The 20,000-nt window shown below is 52.9% G+C and overlaps 1 protein-coding gene across 2 annotated transcripts in view; it reads right to left on the bottom strand.

The window, feature by feature from the left end:
- Spn (protein phosphatase 1 regulatory subunit spinophilin) overlaps positions 1-20,000 on the bottom strand; it is a 340,216-nt gene that overhangs the window by 266,938 nt on the left and 53,278 nt on the right. For both annotated transcript variants that reach the window (XM_071688241.1, XM_071688240.1), the window contains exon 3: positions 11,203-11,256. The gene's annotated coding sequence lies outside the window, so the exon portion shown is untranslated. The remainder of the gene's footprint in view (positions 1-11,202; positions 11,257-20,000) is intronic.

The raw sequence follows: 20,000 nt of genomic DNA, 5'->3' as shown, positions 1-20,000 counted from the left end.
CTTATGCACTTCTATGCATTCATATGTATTTTTATGCATTCTTATGCACGTCTATGCATTCTTATGTACTTCAATGCATACATATGTATTTTTATGCATTCTTATGTACTTCTATGCATTCATATGCATTCTATTGCATTCTTATGCACTTCTATGCATTCATGTGTATCTTATGCATTCTTATGCACTTCTATGCATTCATATGTATTTTCATGCATTCCTATGCACTTCTATGCATTCCTATGTATTCTTATGCATTCTTATGCACTTCTATGCATTCATATGCATTCTTATGCACTTGTATGCATTCATATGTATTCTTATGCATTCTTATGCACTTCCATGCATTCATATGTATTCTTATGCACTTCTATGCATTCATATGTATTCTTATGCATTCTTATGCACTTGTATGCATTCATATGTATTCTTATGCACTTCTATGCATTCATATGTATTCTTATGCATTCTTATGCACTTGTATGCATTTTTGTGTACTCCTATGCATTCTTATGCACTTCTATGCATTCTTGTGTACTCCTATGCATTCGTACATTAATCTTGTCTTTCATTATAATTGTGTGCCGTTTCCCACCTCGGCGAGGTAGCGTCAGGAACAAGCTAGTGTACCGTGGCAAACTGATCTACCTCCTCCCATGTTCTTCTCCAAAGCAGTAGTACAGGAGGGGAGGATTTCCCATTTTCACTTGAACTCAATACCAATGTACTAATTCATATAATGTTTCCAATTAGGCCAATGAGGTTTTCTGATGTGATATAAAGTGTCTACATATATATATATATATTCCTATGAGTCCACGGGGGAAAATGAAACAGGAAAAGTTGCCAAGTGCACTTTCGTGTCATAATCACATCATCATCAGGGGAGACACAAGAGAGAAATATAACAGTCACTTGATATACAACCAAGAGACGAAGCTACGACGCCATTTGGTAATGATGTTCGTCTCTTCTTCGTTGTATATCAAGTGACTGTTATATTTCTCTCTTGTGTCTCCCCTGATGATGATGTGATTATGACACGAAAGTGCACTTGGCAACTTTTCCTGTTTCATTTTCCCCTGGACTCATAGGAACATATATATATATATATATATATATATATATATATATATATATATATATATATATATATATATATATATATATATATATATATATATATATATAAGGTATAATTATTATAAGGGGTTAGTGCAGCAGTCGACCATATACAGTGTTGTCGACCAGCTGAGTCACTGGGTCGTGCACGTACATGTAAACATAGGTAATGAAAGTATACACACACACACACACACACACACAGCTGGACAGAACCTGGATCACACGACTGGTCGAACTAGACCAGGGAGAGGTACTGGTCGATCCTGGCTGAGGATCAATGATGATGGTGGCTGACGCCCACAGGGAGGGAAGCTACCAGAACCCCCAGGGGATCTACCAGAACCCCCAGGGGATCTACCAGAACCCCCAGGGGATCTACCAGAACCACCAGGGGATCTACCAGAACCCCCAGGGGATCTACCAGAACCACCAGGGGATCTACCAGAACCCCCAGGGGATCTACCAGAACCCCCAGGGGATCTACCAGAACCACCAGGGGATCTACCAGAACCACCAGGGGATCTACCAGAACCACCAGGGGATCTACCAGAACCACCAGGGGATCTACCAGAACCACCAGGGGATCTACCAGAACCACCAGGGGATCTACCAGAACCACCAGGGGATCTACCAGAACCACCAGGGGATCTACCAGAACTCCCAGGGGATCTACCAGAACCACCAGGGGATCTACCAGAACCACCAGGGGATCTACCAGAACCCCCAGGGGATCTACCAGAGCCCCCAGGGGATCTACCAGAGCTCCCAGGATCTACCAGAACCCCCAGGGATCCACCAGAACTCCCAGGGGATCTACCAGAACTCCCAGGGATCTACCAGAACCCCCAGGGGATCTACCTGAACCCCCAGGGGATCTACCAGAACCCCCAGGGGATCTACCAGAACCACCAGGGGATCTACCAGAGCCCCCAGGGGATCTACCAGAGCTCCCAGGATCTACCAGAACCCCCAGGGATCCACCAGAACTCCCAGGGGATCTACCAGAACTCCCAGGGATCTACCAGAACCCCCAGGGATCTACCTGAACCCCCAGGGGATCTACCAGAACCCCCAGGGGATCTACCAGAACCACCAGGGGATCTACCAGAGCCCCTAGGGGATCTACCAGAACTCCCAGGGATCTACCAGAACCCCCAGGGGACCTACCACAGCCACCAGGGGATCTACCAGAACCACCAGGGATCTACCAGAACCACCAGGGGATCTACCAGAACCACCAGGGGATCTACCAGAACCACCAGGGATCTACCAGAACCACCAGGGGATCTACCAGAACCACCAAGGGATCTACCAGAACCACCAGGGGATCTACCAGAACCCCCAGGGGATCTACCAGAACCACCAGGGGATCTACCAGAACCACCAGGGGATCTACCAGAACCACCAGGGGATCTACCAGAACCCCCAGGGGATCTACCAGAACCACCAGGGGATCTACCAGAACCACCAGGGGATCTACCAGAACCACCAGGGGATCTACCAGAACCCCCAGGGGATCTACTAGAAACCCCAGGCGATCTACCAGAGCCCCCAGGGGATCTACCAGAGCCCCCAGGGGATCTACCAGAACCCCCAGGATCTACCAGAACCCCCAGGGATCCACCAGAACCCCCAGGGGATCTACCAGAACTCCCAGGGATCTACCAGAACCCCCAGGGGATCTACCAGAACCCCCAGAGGATCTACCAGAACCCCCAGAGGATCTACCAGAACTCCCAGGGATCTACCAGAACCACCAGGGATCTACCACAACCCCAGGGGTTCTACCAAAACGCCCAGGGGATCTACCAAACCCCAGGGATCTACCAGAACCCCCAGGGGATCTACCAGAACCCCCAGAGGATCTACCAGAACCCCCAGGGGATCTACCAGAACCCCAAGTGGATCTACCAGAACCCCCAGGGATCTACCAGAACCCCAAGTGGATCTACCAGAACCCTAAGTGGATCTACCAGAACCCCCAGGGGATCTACCAGAACCCCTAGGTATCTACCATAACCACCAGGGATCTACCAGAAAACCGGGGATCTACCAGAACCCCCAGGGGATCTACCAGAACCCCCAGGGATCTACCAGAACCCCCAGGAATCTACCAGAACCCCCAGGGGATCTACGAGAACCCCAGGGGATCTACCAGAACGCCCAGGGGATCTACCAGAACGCCCAGGGGATCTACCAGAACGCCCAGGGGATCTACCAGAACCACCAGAGGATCTACAAGCACCCTAGGGGATCTACCAGAACCCCCAGGGGATCTACCAGAACCCCCAGGGGATCTACGAGAACCCCAGGGGATCTACGAGAACTTCCAGGGGATCTACCAGAACCCCCAGTGGATCTACCAGAACCCCCAGGGGATCTACCAGAACTACCAGGGATCTACCAGAACCCCCAGGCGATCTACCAGAACCCCCAGGGGATCTACCAGAACCCCCAGAGATCTACCAGAAACCCCAGGCGATCTACCAGAACCTCATGGATCTACCAGAACCCCAGGGGATCTACCAGAACCCCCAGCGGATCTACCAGAGCCCTCAGGGATCTACCAGAACGCCCAGGGGATCTACCAGAACCCCCAGAGGATCTAGAAGAACCCCCAGGGATCTACCAGAACCCCCAGAGGATCTACCAGAACCCCCAGAGGATCTACCAGAACGCCCTGGGGATCTACCAGAACCCCCAGGGATCTACCACAACCCCAGGGGTTCTACCAAAACGCCCAGGGGATTTACCAAACCCCAGGGATCTACCAGAACCCCCAGGGATCTACCAGAACCCCCAGAGACCTAACCAAACCCCAGAGAACCTAAAAGAAACCCCAGTAAACCTAAAAGAACCCCCAGGTGGGTCGTCCTGAACCCCCAAGTTAAACTACCAACTCCCAGGGGGGGGGGCTGGTGAGGGAGGGAGGGAGGGAGGGAGTGAGGGATGGAGGGAGGGAGGGATGGAGGGAGGGAGGGAATGAGGGAGGGAATGAGGGATGGAGTGAGGGAGGGAATGAGGGAAGGAGGGAGGGAGGGAGAGAAGGAGGGATTGAGGGAGTGCTGGTGTGAGGAAAGGAGGGAGGGAGGGAGGGAGGGAGGGAGTGAGTGAGTGAGGGAGGGAGGGAATGAGAGACGGAGGGAGGGATGGAGGGAGGGAATGAGGGAGTGAGGTAGTGAGTGAGTGAGGTAGTGAGTGAGTGAGAGTGAGGGAGTACGTGAGTGAGAGTGAGTGAGTGAGTGAGAGTGAGTGAGTGAGTGAGAGTGAGGGAGTGAGTGAGAGTGAGGGAGTGAGTGAGTGAGTGAGTGAGGGAGGTGTGTGTGTGTGTGTGTGTGTGTGTGTGTGTGTGGGTTGGGTAGTGTTACAGTGAACTGGTTTCCGTTGTGGTTGACGGCATCTGGCGCTGTACACCTTGTGGAACGCTGGAACGGGACGGTGGGACGGTGGAACTGGACAGTGGGACGGTGGGACGGTGGAACGGGACGGTGGGACGGTGGAACTGGACAGTGGGACGGTGGAACGCTGGAACGGGACGGTGGGACGGTGGAACTGGACAGTGGGACGGTGGAACGCTGGAACGGGACGGTGGGACGGTGGAACTGGACAGTGGGACGGTGGAACGGGACGACGGGACGGTGGAACGGGACGGTGGGACGGTGGAACGCTGGAACGGGACGGTGGGACGGTGGAACGGGACGGTGGGACAGTGGAACTGGACAGTGGGACGGTGGAACGGGACGGTGGAACGGACGGTGGGACGGTAGAACGGGACGGTGGAACGGTAGAACGGGACGGTGGAACAGTGGAACTGGACAGTGGGACAGTGGAACGGGACGACGGGACGATGGAACGGTGGAACAGTGGAACGGTGGAACGGAACGGTGGGAGGGTGGAACGGGACGACGGGACGGTGGAACAGTGGGACGGTGGAACGGAACGGTGGGAGGGTGGAACGGGACGACGGGACGGTGGAACGGGACGGTGGAACGGTAGAACGGGACGGTGGAACGGGACGGTGGAACGGTAGAACGGGACGGTGGAACGGGAAGGTGGGACGCTGGAACGGGACGGTGGAACGGTAGAACGGGACGGTGGAACGGGACGGTGGAACGGTAGAACGGGACGGTGGAACGGGACGGTGGAACGGTAGAACGGGACGGTGGAACGGGACGGTGGAACGGTAGAACGGGACGGTGGAACGGGACGGTGGAACGGTAGAACGGGACGGTGGAACGGGACGGTGGAACGGTAGAACGGGACGGTGGAACGGGACGGTGGAACGGTAGAACGGGACGGTGGAACGGACGTTGGGACAGTGGAACGGAACGGTGGGAGGGTGGGAGACACAGGAAGCCTGGGACAGGACCTGGGACGGGACAGGAAACCGTTGGGACAGTAAACCCCCCCCCCCCCAGCATGTGCCTCAGGATCACGGGGGGGGGTTATGACGCGGACCACCCCCCCCCACCCACACCACTCCCTCCCCCCTACCTACGAACGGACCCTCCATCTCCCCCCCCACCACAGACCCTCCCCCTCCCCTCCCCCCCCTCCTCAGCGTACCCCCTTACCAGACAGACCCCTCCTCCCCCTCCCCCCCTGATCCACCAGACTGTACGAGGCTGCACTACTACACCATCTACTGTATTTCATACAACATGGTGTATTCAGAGGGGAGGGGGGAAAGTGTGGGGTGGGGGGGTCAATCAGTACAACAGTCTCCCCCCCTCCCTCCCCCTCCTGTATAACCTCCCTCCCCCTCCTGGATAACCCCCTCCCCCTCCTGGATACCCCCCTCCCCCTCATGGATAACCCCCTCCCCCTCCTGGATAACCCCCTCCCCCTCCTAGATAACCCCCCTCCCCCTCCTGGATGACCCCCTCCCCCTCCTGGATAACCCCCCTCCCCCTCCTGGATGACCTCCCTCCCCCTCCTGGATAACCCCCTCCCCCTCATGGATAACCCCCCTCCCCCTCCTGGATAACCCCCTCCCCCTCCTGGATAACCTCCCTCCCCCTCCTGGATAACCTCCCTCCCCCTCCTGGATAACCCCCTCCCCCTCCTGGATAACCCCCTCCCCCTCCTGGATAACCCCCTCCCCCTCCTGGATAACCTCCCTCCCCCTCCTGGATAACCCCCTCCCCCTCCTGGATAACCCCCTCCCCCTCCTGGATAACCCCCTCCCCCTCCTGGATAACCCCCTCCCCCTCATGGATAACCCCCTCCCCCTCCTGATAACCCCCTCCCCCTCCTGGATAACCTCCCTCCCCCTCCTGGATAACCTCCCTCCCCCTCCTGGATAACCCCCTCCCCCTCCTGGATAACCCCCTCCCCCTCCTGGATAACCCCCTCCCCCTCCTGGATAACCCCCTCCCCCTTAAGGATCAGTCGGTAATCCCCCCCTGCAGTGGGCCCCCCCGCCCCCCTCACTTGTACGTACCAGTCCTCCAGCCTGAGTGAACAACCACACCACCACCAACCACACCATCACCACCAACCACACCACCACCACCAACCACACCACCACCACCAACCACACCACCACCACCAACCACACCACCACCACCAACCACACCACCACCACCAACCACACCACCACCACCAACCACACCACCACCACCAACCACACCACCACCACCAACCACACCATCACCACCAACCACACCACCACCACCAACCACACCACCACCACCAACCACACCACCACCACCAACCACACCACCACCACCACCAACCACACCACCACCACCAACCACACCACCACCACCAACCACACCACCACCACCAACCACACCACCACCACCAACCACACCACCACCACCAACCACACCACCACCACCACCAACCACACCACCACCACCAACCACACCACCACCACCAACCACACCACCACCACCACCAACCACACCACCACCACCACCAACCACACCACCACCACCAACCACACCACCACCACCAACCACACCACCACCACCACCAACCACACCACCACCACCAACCACACCACCACCACCAACCACACCACCACCACCACCCCACCACCACACCACCACCACCAACCACACCACCACCACCAACCACACCACCACCACCAACCACACCACCACCACCAACCACACCACCACCACCAACCACACCACCACCACCAACCACACCACCACCACCAACCACACCACCACCACCAACCACACCACCACCACCAACCACACCACCACCACCAACCACACCACCACCACCAACCACACCACCACCACCAACCACACCACCACCACCAACCACACCACCACCACCAACCACACCACCACCACCACCAACCACACCACCACCACCAACCACACCACCACCACCAACCACACCACCACCACCAACCACACCACCACCACCAACCACACCACCACCACCAACCACACCACCACCACCAACCACACCACCACCACCAACCACACCACCACCACCAACCACACCACCACCACCAACCACACCACCACCACCACCAACCACACCACCACCACCAACCACACCACCACCACCAACCACACCACCACCACCACCACCACCAACCACACCACCACCACCAACCACACCACCACCACCAACCACACCACCACCACCAACCACACCACCACCACCACCACCACCACACCACCACCACCAACCACACCACCACCACCAACCACACCACCACCACCAACCACACCACCACCACCAACCACACCACCACCACCACCACCAACCCCACCACCACCAACCACACCACCAACCACACCACCACCAACCACACCACCACCAACACCACCACACCACCACCACCAACTACACATCACTACCAACCACACCACCACCACCAACCACACCACCACCAACCACCAACCACCACCACCACACCACCAACCACACCACCCCACCAACCACACCACCACCACCAACCACACCACCACCACCAACCACACCACCACCACACACCAACCACACCAACCACCACCACCAACACCACCACAACCAACCACACCACCACCACCAACCACACCACCACCACCAACCACACCACCACCACCAACCACACACCACCACCAACCACACCACCACCACCAACCACACCACCACCACCACACCAACACACACCAACCACACCACCACCACCAACCACACCACCACCAACCACCAACCACACCACCACCACCCACACCACCAACCACCACCACCACCACACAACCACCACCACCAACCACACCACCACCACCAACCACACCACCACCACCAACCACACCACCACCACCAACCACACCACCACCACCAACCACACCACCACCACCACACCACCACCACCACCAACCACACCACCACCACCACCAACCACCACCACACCACCACCAACCACACCACCACCACCAACCACACCACCACCACCAACCACACCACCACCACCAACCACACCACCACCACCAACCACACCACCACCACCACCAACCACACCACCACCACCAACCACACCACCACCACCAACCACACCACCACCACCAACCACACCACCACCACCAACCACACCACCACCACCAACCACACCACCACCACCAACCACACCACCACCACCAACCACACCACCACCACCACCAACCACACCATCACCACCAACCACACCACCACCACCAACCACACCACCACCACCACCAACCACAACCACCACCACCACCACCACCACACCACCACCACCACACCACCACCACCAACCACACCACCACCACCACACCACACCACCACCACACCACACCAACCACACCACACCACCAACCACACCACCACCACCACCAACCACACCACCACCACCAACCACACCACCACCACCAACCACACCATCACCACCAACCACACCACCACCACCAACCACACCACCACCACCAACCACACCATCACCACCAACCACACCACCACCACCAACCACACCACCACCACCAACCACACCACCACCACCACCAACCACACCACCACCACCAACCACACCACCAACCACACCACCACCACACCACCACCACCAACCACACCACCACCACCAACCACACCACCACCACCAACCACACCACCACCACCAACCACACCACCACCACACCACACCACACCACCACCAACCACACCACCACCACCAACCACACCACCACCACCAACCACACCACCACCACCACCACACCACCACCACCAACCACACCACCACCACCACCACCACCACCACCACCACCACCACCAACCACACCACCACCAACCACACCACCACCACCACCAACCACACCACCACCAACCACACCACCAACCACACCACCACCACCAACCACACCATCACCACCAACCACACCACCACCAACCACACCACCAACCACACCACCACCACCAACCACACCATCACCACCAACCACACCACCACCACCAACCACACCACCACCACCAACCACACCACCACCACCAACCACACCATCACCACCAACCACACCACCACCACCAACCACACCACCACCAACAACCACACCACCACCACCACCAACCACACCACCACCACCAACCACACCATCACCACCAACCACACCACCACCACCAACCACACCACCACCACCAACCACACCATCACCACCAACCACACCACCACCACCAACCACACCACCACCACCAACCACACCACCACCACCACCAACCACCACCACCAACCACACCACCACCACCAACCACACCACCACCACCAACCACACCACCACCACCAACCACACCACCACCAACCACACCACCACCACCAACCACACCACCACCACCACCAACCACACCACCACCACCAACCACACCACCACCACCTAGAGGACTGGTCATTATAACCTCACCTGTGTTGACCCCAGAGGACTGGTCATTATAACCTCACCTGTGTTGACCCCAGAGGACTGGTCATTATAACCTCACCTGTGTTGACCCCAGAGGACTGGTCATTATAACCTCACCTGTGTTGACACCAGAGGACTGGTCATTATAACCTCACCTGTGTTGACCCCAGAGGACTGGTCATTATAACCTCACCTGTGTTGACCCCAGAGGACTGGTCATTATAACCTCACCTGTGTTGACCCCACAGGACTGGTCATTATAACCTCACCTGTGTTGACCCCAGAGGACTGGTCATTATAACCTCACCTGTGTTGACCCTAGAGGACTGGCCATTATAACCTCACCTGTGTTGACCCCAGAGGACTGGTCATTATAACCTCACCTGTGTTGACCCTAGAGAACTGGTCATTATAACCTCACCTGTGTTGACCCCAGAGGACTGGTCATTATAACCTCACCTGTGTTGACCCCAGAGGACTGGTCATTATAACCTCACCTGTGTTGACCCCAGAGGACTGGTCATTATAACCTCACCTGTGTTGACCCCAGAGGACTGGTCATTATAACCTCACCTGTGTTGACCCCAGAGGACTGGTCATTATAACCTCACCTGTGTTGACCCCACAGGACTGGTCATTATAACCTCACCTGTGTTGACCCCACAGGACTGGTCATTATAACCTCACCTGTGTTGACCCCAGAGGACTGGTCATTATAACCTCACCTGTGTTGACCCCAGAGGACTGGTCATTATAACCTCACCTGTGTTGACCCTAGAGGACTGGTCATTATAACCTCACCTGTGTTGACCCCAGAGGACTGGTCATTATAACCTCACAGGTGTTGACCCCAGAGGACTGGTCATTATAACCTCACCTGTGTTGACCCTAGAGGACTGGTCATTATAACCTCACCTGTGTTGAACCCAGAGGACTGGTCATTATAACCTCACCTGTGTTGAACCCAGAGGACTGGTCATTATAACCTCACCTGTGTTGACCCCAGAGGACTGGTCATTATAACCTCACCTGTGTTGACCCCACAGGACTGGTCATTATAACCTCACCTGTGTTGACCCTAGAGGACTGGTCATTATAACCTCACAGATGTTGACCCCAGAGGACTGGTCATTATAACCTCACCTGTGTTGACCCTAGAGAACTGGTCATTATAACCTCACCTGTGTTGACCCCAGAGGACTGGTCATTATAACCTCACCTGTGTTGACCTTATGTAGACGTTGTCTGCTCCGTCAGTCACATCTTCTACGTCCTGGGGGCCAGACAAACAAACAATCAGCGTAAACAACCCGTCGGTAACAAGGTAAACAAGATATAACACATATGATATAATAGCGAGGCTTAGGCCTTCATATAGGCTGGGTTGTTACCGTTATAATCGCCTCTAACGAGGGACGCAATAAGGACCAGAGTCACTTCTTACGTCCTGAGGTTGTGTTGTGGGTTACAACCACAAGGGGGGGGTGGGGGGGGGACTAATATAAGGGACTGGGTGGGGAGCGGGGGTTAGAAACCCTCCCGCCACGAAGGAACAGAAGTACGAGCCAAGCGAGGAGTCTGCTATGAGGCTTAACCATGTGTTCCTGGCGCTACCCTTCTCACGCGGGAAAAAGGGAACACATAAGGGAAAAAAAGATCTATGTAAAAATGATTACATTATTTAAACTAATTATTTTATGAGTTACATTAGTTGACTCGATTACCTTGAGTTACATTATCAGTTATACAATATCATGAATTACTTTTCGATTACCTTGAGTTACATTATCAGTTATACAATATCATGAATTACTTTTCGATTACCTTGAGTTACATTATCAGTTATACAATGTTATGAATTACTTTTCGATTACCTTGAGTTACATTATACATTATACAATATTATGAATTACTTTTTGATTACCTTGAGTTACATTATCAGTTATACAATGTTATGAATTACTTTTTGATTACCTTGAGTTACATTATCAGTTATACAATGTTATGAATTACTTTTCGATTACCTTGAGTTACATTATCAGTTATACAATGTTATGAATTACTTTTTGATTACCTTGAGTTACATTATCAGTTATACAATGTTATGAATTACTTTTCGATTACCTTGAGTTACATTATCAGTTATACAATGTTATGAATTACTTTTCGATTACCTTGAGTTACATTATAAATTATACAATATTATGAATTACTTTTTGATTACCTTGAGTTACATTATCAGTTATACAATGTTATGAATTACTTTTTGATTACCTTGAGTTACATTATCAGTTATACAATGTTATGAATTACTTTTGGATTACCTTGAGTTACATTATAAATCATACAATATTATGAATTACTTTTTGATTACCTTGAGTTACATTATAAATTATACAATATTATGAATTACTTTTCGATTACCTTGAGTTACATTATAAATTATACAATATTATGAATTACTTTTTGATTACCTTGAGTTACGTTATAAATTATACAATATTATGAATTACTTTTCGATTACCTTGAGTTACATTATTCTATTTCTTATAGTTGTGAATTACTTTTAGGGAAGAAATTGTGTGGCTTTACGATACAGATGAAAGAGAAAATGTGAGAAATATATAAAGAAAACAGGAGAGAAGGATATATAGAAAATGGAAGAAAAGGAAGCATAGAAAACGGAAGAGGGATCATGGAGGTAAACAAGGAGGAAAACCCCGATATAAGACATAAAAAACGAGAAGAGAGAGAGAGAGAGAGAGAGAGAGAGAGAGAGAGAGAGAGAGAGAGAGAGAGAGAGAGAGAGAGAGAGAGAGAGAGACCTCGGAAATAAACCTATACATAATACCCAGATAAACCACCAGATAAACCAGTGTTAAACCCTACGTATATCAAATTCCTATGAGTCATACACTTCAGTATAAAACATCAAGAAACCACATCAATAAACCAGTCATCAAAAACCAGTCACCAATAAACCAGTCATTAATAAACCAGTCATTAATAAACAAGTCACCAATAAACCAGTCATCAACAAACCACATTAATAAACCAGTCAATAATAAACCAGTCATCAATAAACCAGTCAACAATAAACCAGTCACCAATAAACCAGTCATCAATAAACCACATCAATAAACCAGTCATCAATACAAACGGTGATCAATAAACCAGTCACTGATAAACCAGTCACCAATAAACCAGTCATCAATAACCACATCAATAAATCAGTCACCAATAAACCAGTCATCGATAAACCACATCAATAAACCAGTCATCAATAAACCAGTTCGTGTCGTATATATCATGCTATAAACCATACCATCATATAAACCAATTTGTATATATGAAACCCTGAGGACCATACTCTCATATAAACCACCGATGAACCAATTGCACACACACACACACACACAATAAACCAACACCACAACACATAAACCCAGCTGGGTTGTCCCCCTCAGCTAAAGCTGGGGAAAAGCTTCAGCTGTCTACTCTGACGTCAGCCAAGGGTTTACTCTTTTGTAAACCTTTTTAAGCTTTCAGTACAAGGGAGGGGGGGGGGGAGGGGGAGGGGGAGGGGAGGGGGAGGGAGGGTTGAGGGGAGGGGTGAGGGGAGGGGGGGTGAGGGATGAATATTTCATCCCTCAAGTTAAAGTTGATGGGATCTGGGAGGTGCTAGGAGGCACCCCAGCACCTAGCTGTGCATAGCTAGGCACACCAGCCACTTAGCTGTGCATAGCTAGGCACCCCAGCCACTTAGCTGTGCATAGCTAGGCACCCCAGCCACTTAGCTGTGCATAGCTAGGCATCCCAGGCACCTAGCTGTGCATAGCTAGGCACACCAGCCACTTAGCTGTGCATAGCTAGGCACCCCAGCCACTTAGCTGTGCATAGCTAGGCACCCCAGCCACTTAGCTGTGCATAGCTAGGCATCCCAGGCACCTAGCTGTGCATAGCTAGGCACACCAGCCACTTAGCTGTGCATAGCTAGGCACACCAGCCACTTAGCTGTGTATAGCTAGGCACACCAGCCACTTAGCTGTGCATAGCTAGGCACCCCAGCCACTTAGCTGTGCATAGTTAGGCATCCCAGGCACCTAGCTGTGCATAGCTAGGCACACCAGCCACTTAGCTGTGCATAGCTAGGCACACCAGCCACTTAGCTGTGCATAGCTAGGCACACCAGCCACTTAGCTGTGCATAGCTAGGCACCCCAGCTCCTAGCTGTGTATAGCTAGGCACACCAGGCACTTAGCTGTGCATAGCTAGGCACCCCAGGCACCTAGCTGTGCATAGCTAGGCACACCAGGCACTTAGCTGTGCATAGCTAGGCACACCAGGCACTTAGCTGTGCATAGCTAGGCACCCCAGCACCTAGCTGTGCATAACTAGGCAACCCAGGCACCTAGCTGTGCATAGCTAGGCACCCCAGCCACTTAGCTGTGCATAGCTAGGCACACCAGCCACTTAGCTGTGCATAGCTAGGCACACCAGCCACTTAGCTGTGCATAGCTAGGCACACCAGCCACTTAGCTGTGCATAGCTAGGCACACCAGCTCCTAGCTGAGCATAGCTAGGCACACCAGGCACTTAGCTGTGCATAGCTAGGCACCCCAGGCACCTAGCTGTGCATAGCTAGGCACACCAGCCACCTAGCTGTGCACAGCTAGGCATCCAGGCACTTAGCTGTGCATAGCTAGGCACCCAAGCCACTTAGCTGTGCATAGCTAGGCACACCAGCCACTTAGCTGTGCATAGCTAGGCACACCAGCCACTTAGCTGTGCATAGCTAGGCCCCCCAGCTCCTAGCTGTGCATAGCTAGGCACACCAGGCACTTAGCTGTGCATAGCTAGGCACCCCAGGCACCTAGCTGTGCATAGCTAGGCGCCCCAGCCACTTAGCTGTGCATAGCTAGGCACCCAGGCACTTAGCTGTGCATAGCTAGGCACCCCAGGCACTTAGCGGTGCATAGATAGGCCACTCCAGCACCTAGCTGTTCATAGCTAGGCATCCCAGCCACTTAGCTATGCATAGCCAGGCACCCAGGCACTTAGCTGTGCATAGCTGACAACTTGTATAGCTTTACATCTTAGCTGCCCAGCAGCTATAGCCTGGACACTTAGCTGACCACACACCCTACCCCCCCCCCATCATACGTCAATTCACATCTATTTATCTATTCGCGCCAAGGTATGTCTATCCTATGACTCTTTATCCTTCTGTGCCCCACAGTGTAGCTTATCCTTGTACAGGGGGTCGTCAGTGTATCCTATCTATGCACGGGGGGGACGTCAGTGTAGCCTACCCACGTACGGGGGGTCGTCAGTGTAGCCTATCCATGTACGAGGGGTCGTCAGTGTAGCCTATCCATGTACTGAGGGTCGTCAGTGTAGCCTATCCTTGTACAGGGGGTCGTCAGTGTAGCCTATCCTTGTACAGTGGGTCGTCAGTGTAGCCTATCCTTGTACAGGGGTCGTCAGTGTAGCCTATCCATGTACGGGGGGTCGTCAGTGTAGCCTATCCATGTACGGGGGTCGTCAGTGTAGCCTATCCATGTACTGGGGGTCGTCAGTGTAGCCTATCCTTGTACAGGGGGTCGTCAGTGTAGCCTAACCTTGTACAGTGGGTCGTCTGTGTAGCCTATCCTTGTACAGGGGGTCGTCAGTGTAGCCTATCCATGTACGGGGGACGTCAGTGTAGCCTATCCATGTACTGGGGGTCGTCAGTGTAGCCTATCCTTGTACAGGGGGTCGTCAGTGTAGCCTAACCTTGTACAGTGGGTCGTCTGTGTAGCCTATCCTTGTACAGGGGGTCGTCAGTGTAGCCTATCCATGTACGGGGGACGTCAGTGTAGCCTATCCTTGTACAGAGGGTCGTCATTGTAGCCTATTTTGTACAGGGATCGTCAGTGTAGCTTATCCATGTAAGGGGGGTCGTCAGTGTAGCCTATCCATGTACGGGGGGGTCGTCAGTGTAGCCTATCCTTGTACAGGGGGTCGTCAGTGTAGCCTGTCCTTGTACAGGGGGTCGTCAGTGTAGCATATCCTTGTACAGGGAGTCGTCAGTGTAGCCTATCCTTGTACAGGGGGTCGTCAGCGTAGCCTATCCATGTACGAGTTCGTCAGTGTAGCCTATCCTAGTACAGGGGGTCGTCAGTGTAGCCTATCCTTGTGCAGGGGGACGTCAGTGTAGCCTATCCTTGTACAAGGGGTCGTCAGTGTAGCCTATCCTTGTACAGGGGGTCGTCAGTGTAGACTATCCTTGTACGGGGGTCGTCAGTGTAGCCTATCCTTGTACGGGGGGTCGTCAGTGTAGCCTATCCTAGTACAGAAGGTCGTCAGTGTAGCCTATCCTAGTACAGAAGGTCGTCAGTGTAGCCTATCCTTGTACAGGGGGACGTCAGTGTAGCCTATCCTTGTACAGAGGGACGTCAGTGGAGCCTATCCTTGTACAGGGGGTCGTCAGTGTAGCCTATCCTTGTACAGGGGGACGTCAGTGTAGCCTATCCTTGTACAGGGGGTCGTCAGTGTAGCCTATTTTGTACAGGGGGACGTCAGTATAGCCTATCCTTGTACAGGGGGTCGTCAGTGTAGCCTATCCTTGTACAGGGGGTCGTCAGTGTAGCCTATCCTTGTACATGGGGTCGTCAGTGTAGCCTATCCTTGTACGGGGGGTCGTCAGTGTAGCCTATCCTTGTACATGGGGTCGTCAGTGTAGCCTATCCTTGTACAGGGGGTCGTCAGTGTAGCCTATCCTTGTACGGGGGGTCGTCAGTGAAGCTTATCTTTGTACAGCAGGTCGTCAGTGTAGCCTATCCATGTACGGGGGCTCGTCAGTGTAGCCTATCCTTGTACAGGGGGTCGTCAGTGTAGCCTATCCATGTACGGAGAGTCGTCAGTGTAGCCTATCCTTGTACAGGGGGTCGTCAGTGTAGCCTATCCTTGTACAGGGAGTCGTCAGTGTAGCCTATCCTTGTACAGTGGGTCGTCAGTGTAGCCTATCCTTGTACAGGGGGGTCGTCAGTGTAGCCTATTCTTGTACAGGGGGTCGTCAGTGTAGCCTATCCTTGTACAGGGGGTCGTCAGTGTAGCCTATCCTTGTACAGGGGGTCGTCAGTGTAGCCTATCCATGTACGGGGAGTCGTCAGTGTAGCCTATCCTTGTACAATGGGTCGTCAGTATAGCCTATCCTTGTACAGGGGGTTGTCAGTGTAGCCTATCCATGTACTGGGGGTCGTCAGTGTAGCCTATCCTTGTACATGGGGCCGTCAGTGTAGCCTATCCTTGTACAGGGGGACGTCACTGTAGCCTATCCTTGTACAGGGGGACGTCAGTGTAGCCTATCCTTGTACAGGGGGTCGCAGTGTAGCCTATCCTTGTACAGTGGGTCGTCAGTGTAGCCTATCCTTGTACAGGGGGTTGTCAGTGTAGCCTATCCATGTACTGGGGGTCGTCAGTGTAGCCTATCCTTGTACATGGGGCCGTCAGTGTAGCCTATCCTTGTACAGGAGGACGTCAGTGTAGCCTATCCTTGTACAGGGGGACGTCAGTGTAGCCTATCCTTGTACATGGGTTCGTCAGTGTAGCCTATCCATGTACGGGGGGTCGTCAGTGTAGCCTATCATTGTACAGGGGGTCGTCAGTGTAGCTTATCCTTGTACAGGGGGTCGTCAGTGTAGCCTATCCATGTACGGGGGGTCGTCAGTGTAGCCTATCCTTGTACAAGGGGTCGTCAGTGTAGCCTATCCTTATACAGGGGGTCGTCAGTGTAGCTTATCTTTGTACAGCGGGTCGTCAGTGTAGCCTATCCATGTACGGGGGCTCGTCAGTGTAGCCTATCCTTGTACAGGGGGGTCGTCAGTGTAGCTTATCCTTGTACAGGGGGTCGTCAGTGTAGCCTATCCATGTACGGGGGGTCGTCAGTGTAGCCTATCCTTGTACATGGGGCCGTCAGTGTAGCCTATCCTTGTACAGGGGGACGTCAGTGTAGCCTATCCTTGTACAGGGGGTCGTCATTGTAGCTTATCCTTGTACAGGGGGTCGTCAGTGTACCCTATCCATGTACGGGGGGTCGTCAGTGTAGCCTATCCTTGTACAAGGGGCCGTCAGTGTAGCCTATCCTATATACAGGGGGCCGTCAGTGTAGCTTATCTTTGTACAGGGGGTCGTCAGTGTAGCCTATCCATGTACGGGGGCTCGTCAGTGTAGCCTATCCTTGTACAGGGGGTCATCAGTGTAGCTTATCCATGTACGGGGGTCGTCAGTGTAGCCTATCCATGTACGGGGGTTTGTCAGTGTAGCCTATCCTTGTACAGGGGGTCGTCAGTGTAGCTTATCCATGTACGGGGTGTCGTCAGTGTAGCCTATCCATGTGCAGGGGGTCGTCAGTGTAGCCTATCCTTGTACAGGGGATCGTCGGTGTAGCCTATCCTTGTACGGGGGTCGTCAGTGTAGCCTATCCATGTACGGGGTATCGTCAGTGTAGCCTATCCATGTGCAGGGGGTCGTCAGTGTAGCCTATCCTTGTACAGGGGGACGTCAGTGTAGCCTATCCATGTGTAGGGGGTCGTCAGTGTAGCCTATCCTTGTACAGGGGGACGTCAGTGTAGCCTATCCTTGTAGAGGGAGAGGTGGAACATGCAGATTACAAGGTAAACAATGTGGAACAGGGAGATTACAAGGTAAACAATGTGGAACAGGGAGATTACAAGGTAAACAATGTGGAACAGGGAGATTAAAAGGTAAACAATGTGGAACAGGGAGATTAAAAGGTAAACAATGTGGAACAGGGAGATTACAAGGTAAACAATGTAAAACAGGGAGATTACAAGGTAAACAATGTGGAACAGGGAGATTACAAGGTAAACAATGTGGAACAGATACATCCAAAAAGTAAACAAAGTCAAACAGACTCATGAATGACTAACATCAACAATCCCATCACAGGTCGAGGTAAGGGAGGGGATTACTGGCTGAGTAAGGGAGGGGATTACTGGCTGAGTAAGGGAGGGGATTACTGGCTGAGTAAGGGAGGGGATTACTGGCTGAGTAAGGGAGGGGATTACTGGCTGAGTAAGGGAGGGGATTACTGGCTGAGTAAGGGAGGGGATTACTGGCTGAGTAAAGGAGGGGATTACTGGCTGAGTAAGGGAGGGGATTACTGGCTGAGTAAGGGAGGGGATTACTGGCTGAGTAAGGGAGGGGATTACTGGCTGATTAAGGGAGGGGATTGCTGGCTGAGTAAGGAAGGGGATTACTGGCTGAGTAAGGAAGGGGATTACTAGCTGAGTAAGGGAGGGGATTACTGGATGAGTAAGGGAGGGGATTACTGGATGAGTAAGGGAGGGGATTACTGGCTGAGTAATGGAGGGGATTACTGGCTGAGTAAGGGAGGGGATTACTGGCTGAGTAAGGGAGGGATTACTGGCTGAGTAAGGGAGGGGATTACTGGCTGAGTAAGGAAGGGGATTACTGGCTGAGTAAGGAAGGGGATTACTAGCTGAGTAAGGGAGGGGATTACTGGCTGAGTAAGGGAGGGGATTACTGGATGAGTAAGGGAGGGGATTACTGGCTGAGTAATGGAGGGGATTACTGGATGAGTAAGGGAGGGGATTACTGGCTGAGTAAGGGAGGGATTACTGGCTGAGTAAGGGAGGGGATTACTGGCTGAGTAAGGGAGGGGATTACTGGCTGATTAAGGGAGGGGATTACTGGCTGAGTAAGGGAGGGGATTACTGGTTGAGTAAGGGAGGGGATTACTGGATGAGTAAGGGAGGGATTACTGGCAGAGTAAGAGAGGGGATTACTGGCTGAGTAAGGGAGGGGATTACTGGCTGCATAAGGGAAGGGATAACTGGCTGAGTAAGGGAGGGGATTACTGGATGAGTAAGGGAGGGGATTACTGGCTGAGTAAGGGAGGGGATTACTGGCTGAGTAAGGGAGGGGACTACTGGCTGAGTAAAGGAGGGGATTACTGGATGAGTAAGGGAGGGGATTACTGGATGAGTAAGG

This window comes from Panulirus ornatus, chromosome 45, assembly GCF_036320965.1.
Source record: "Panulirus ornatus isolate Po-2019 chromosome 45, ASM3632096v1, whole genome shotgun sequence".
In the NCBI taxonomy this organism is placed as follows: Eukaryota; Metazoa; Arthropoda; class Malacostraca; order Decapoda; family Palinuridae; genus Panulirus; species Panulirus ornatus.
The sequence above is the reverse complement of the archived record's forward strand: the minus strand, read 5'-3'. Positions and strand labels throughout refer to the sequence as shown.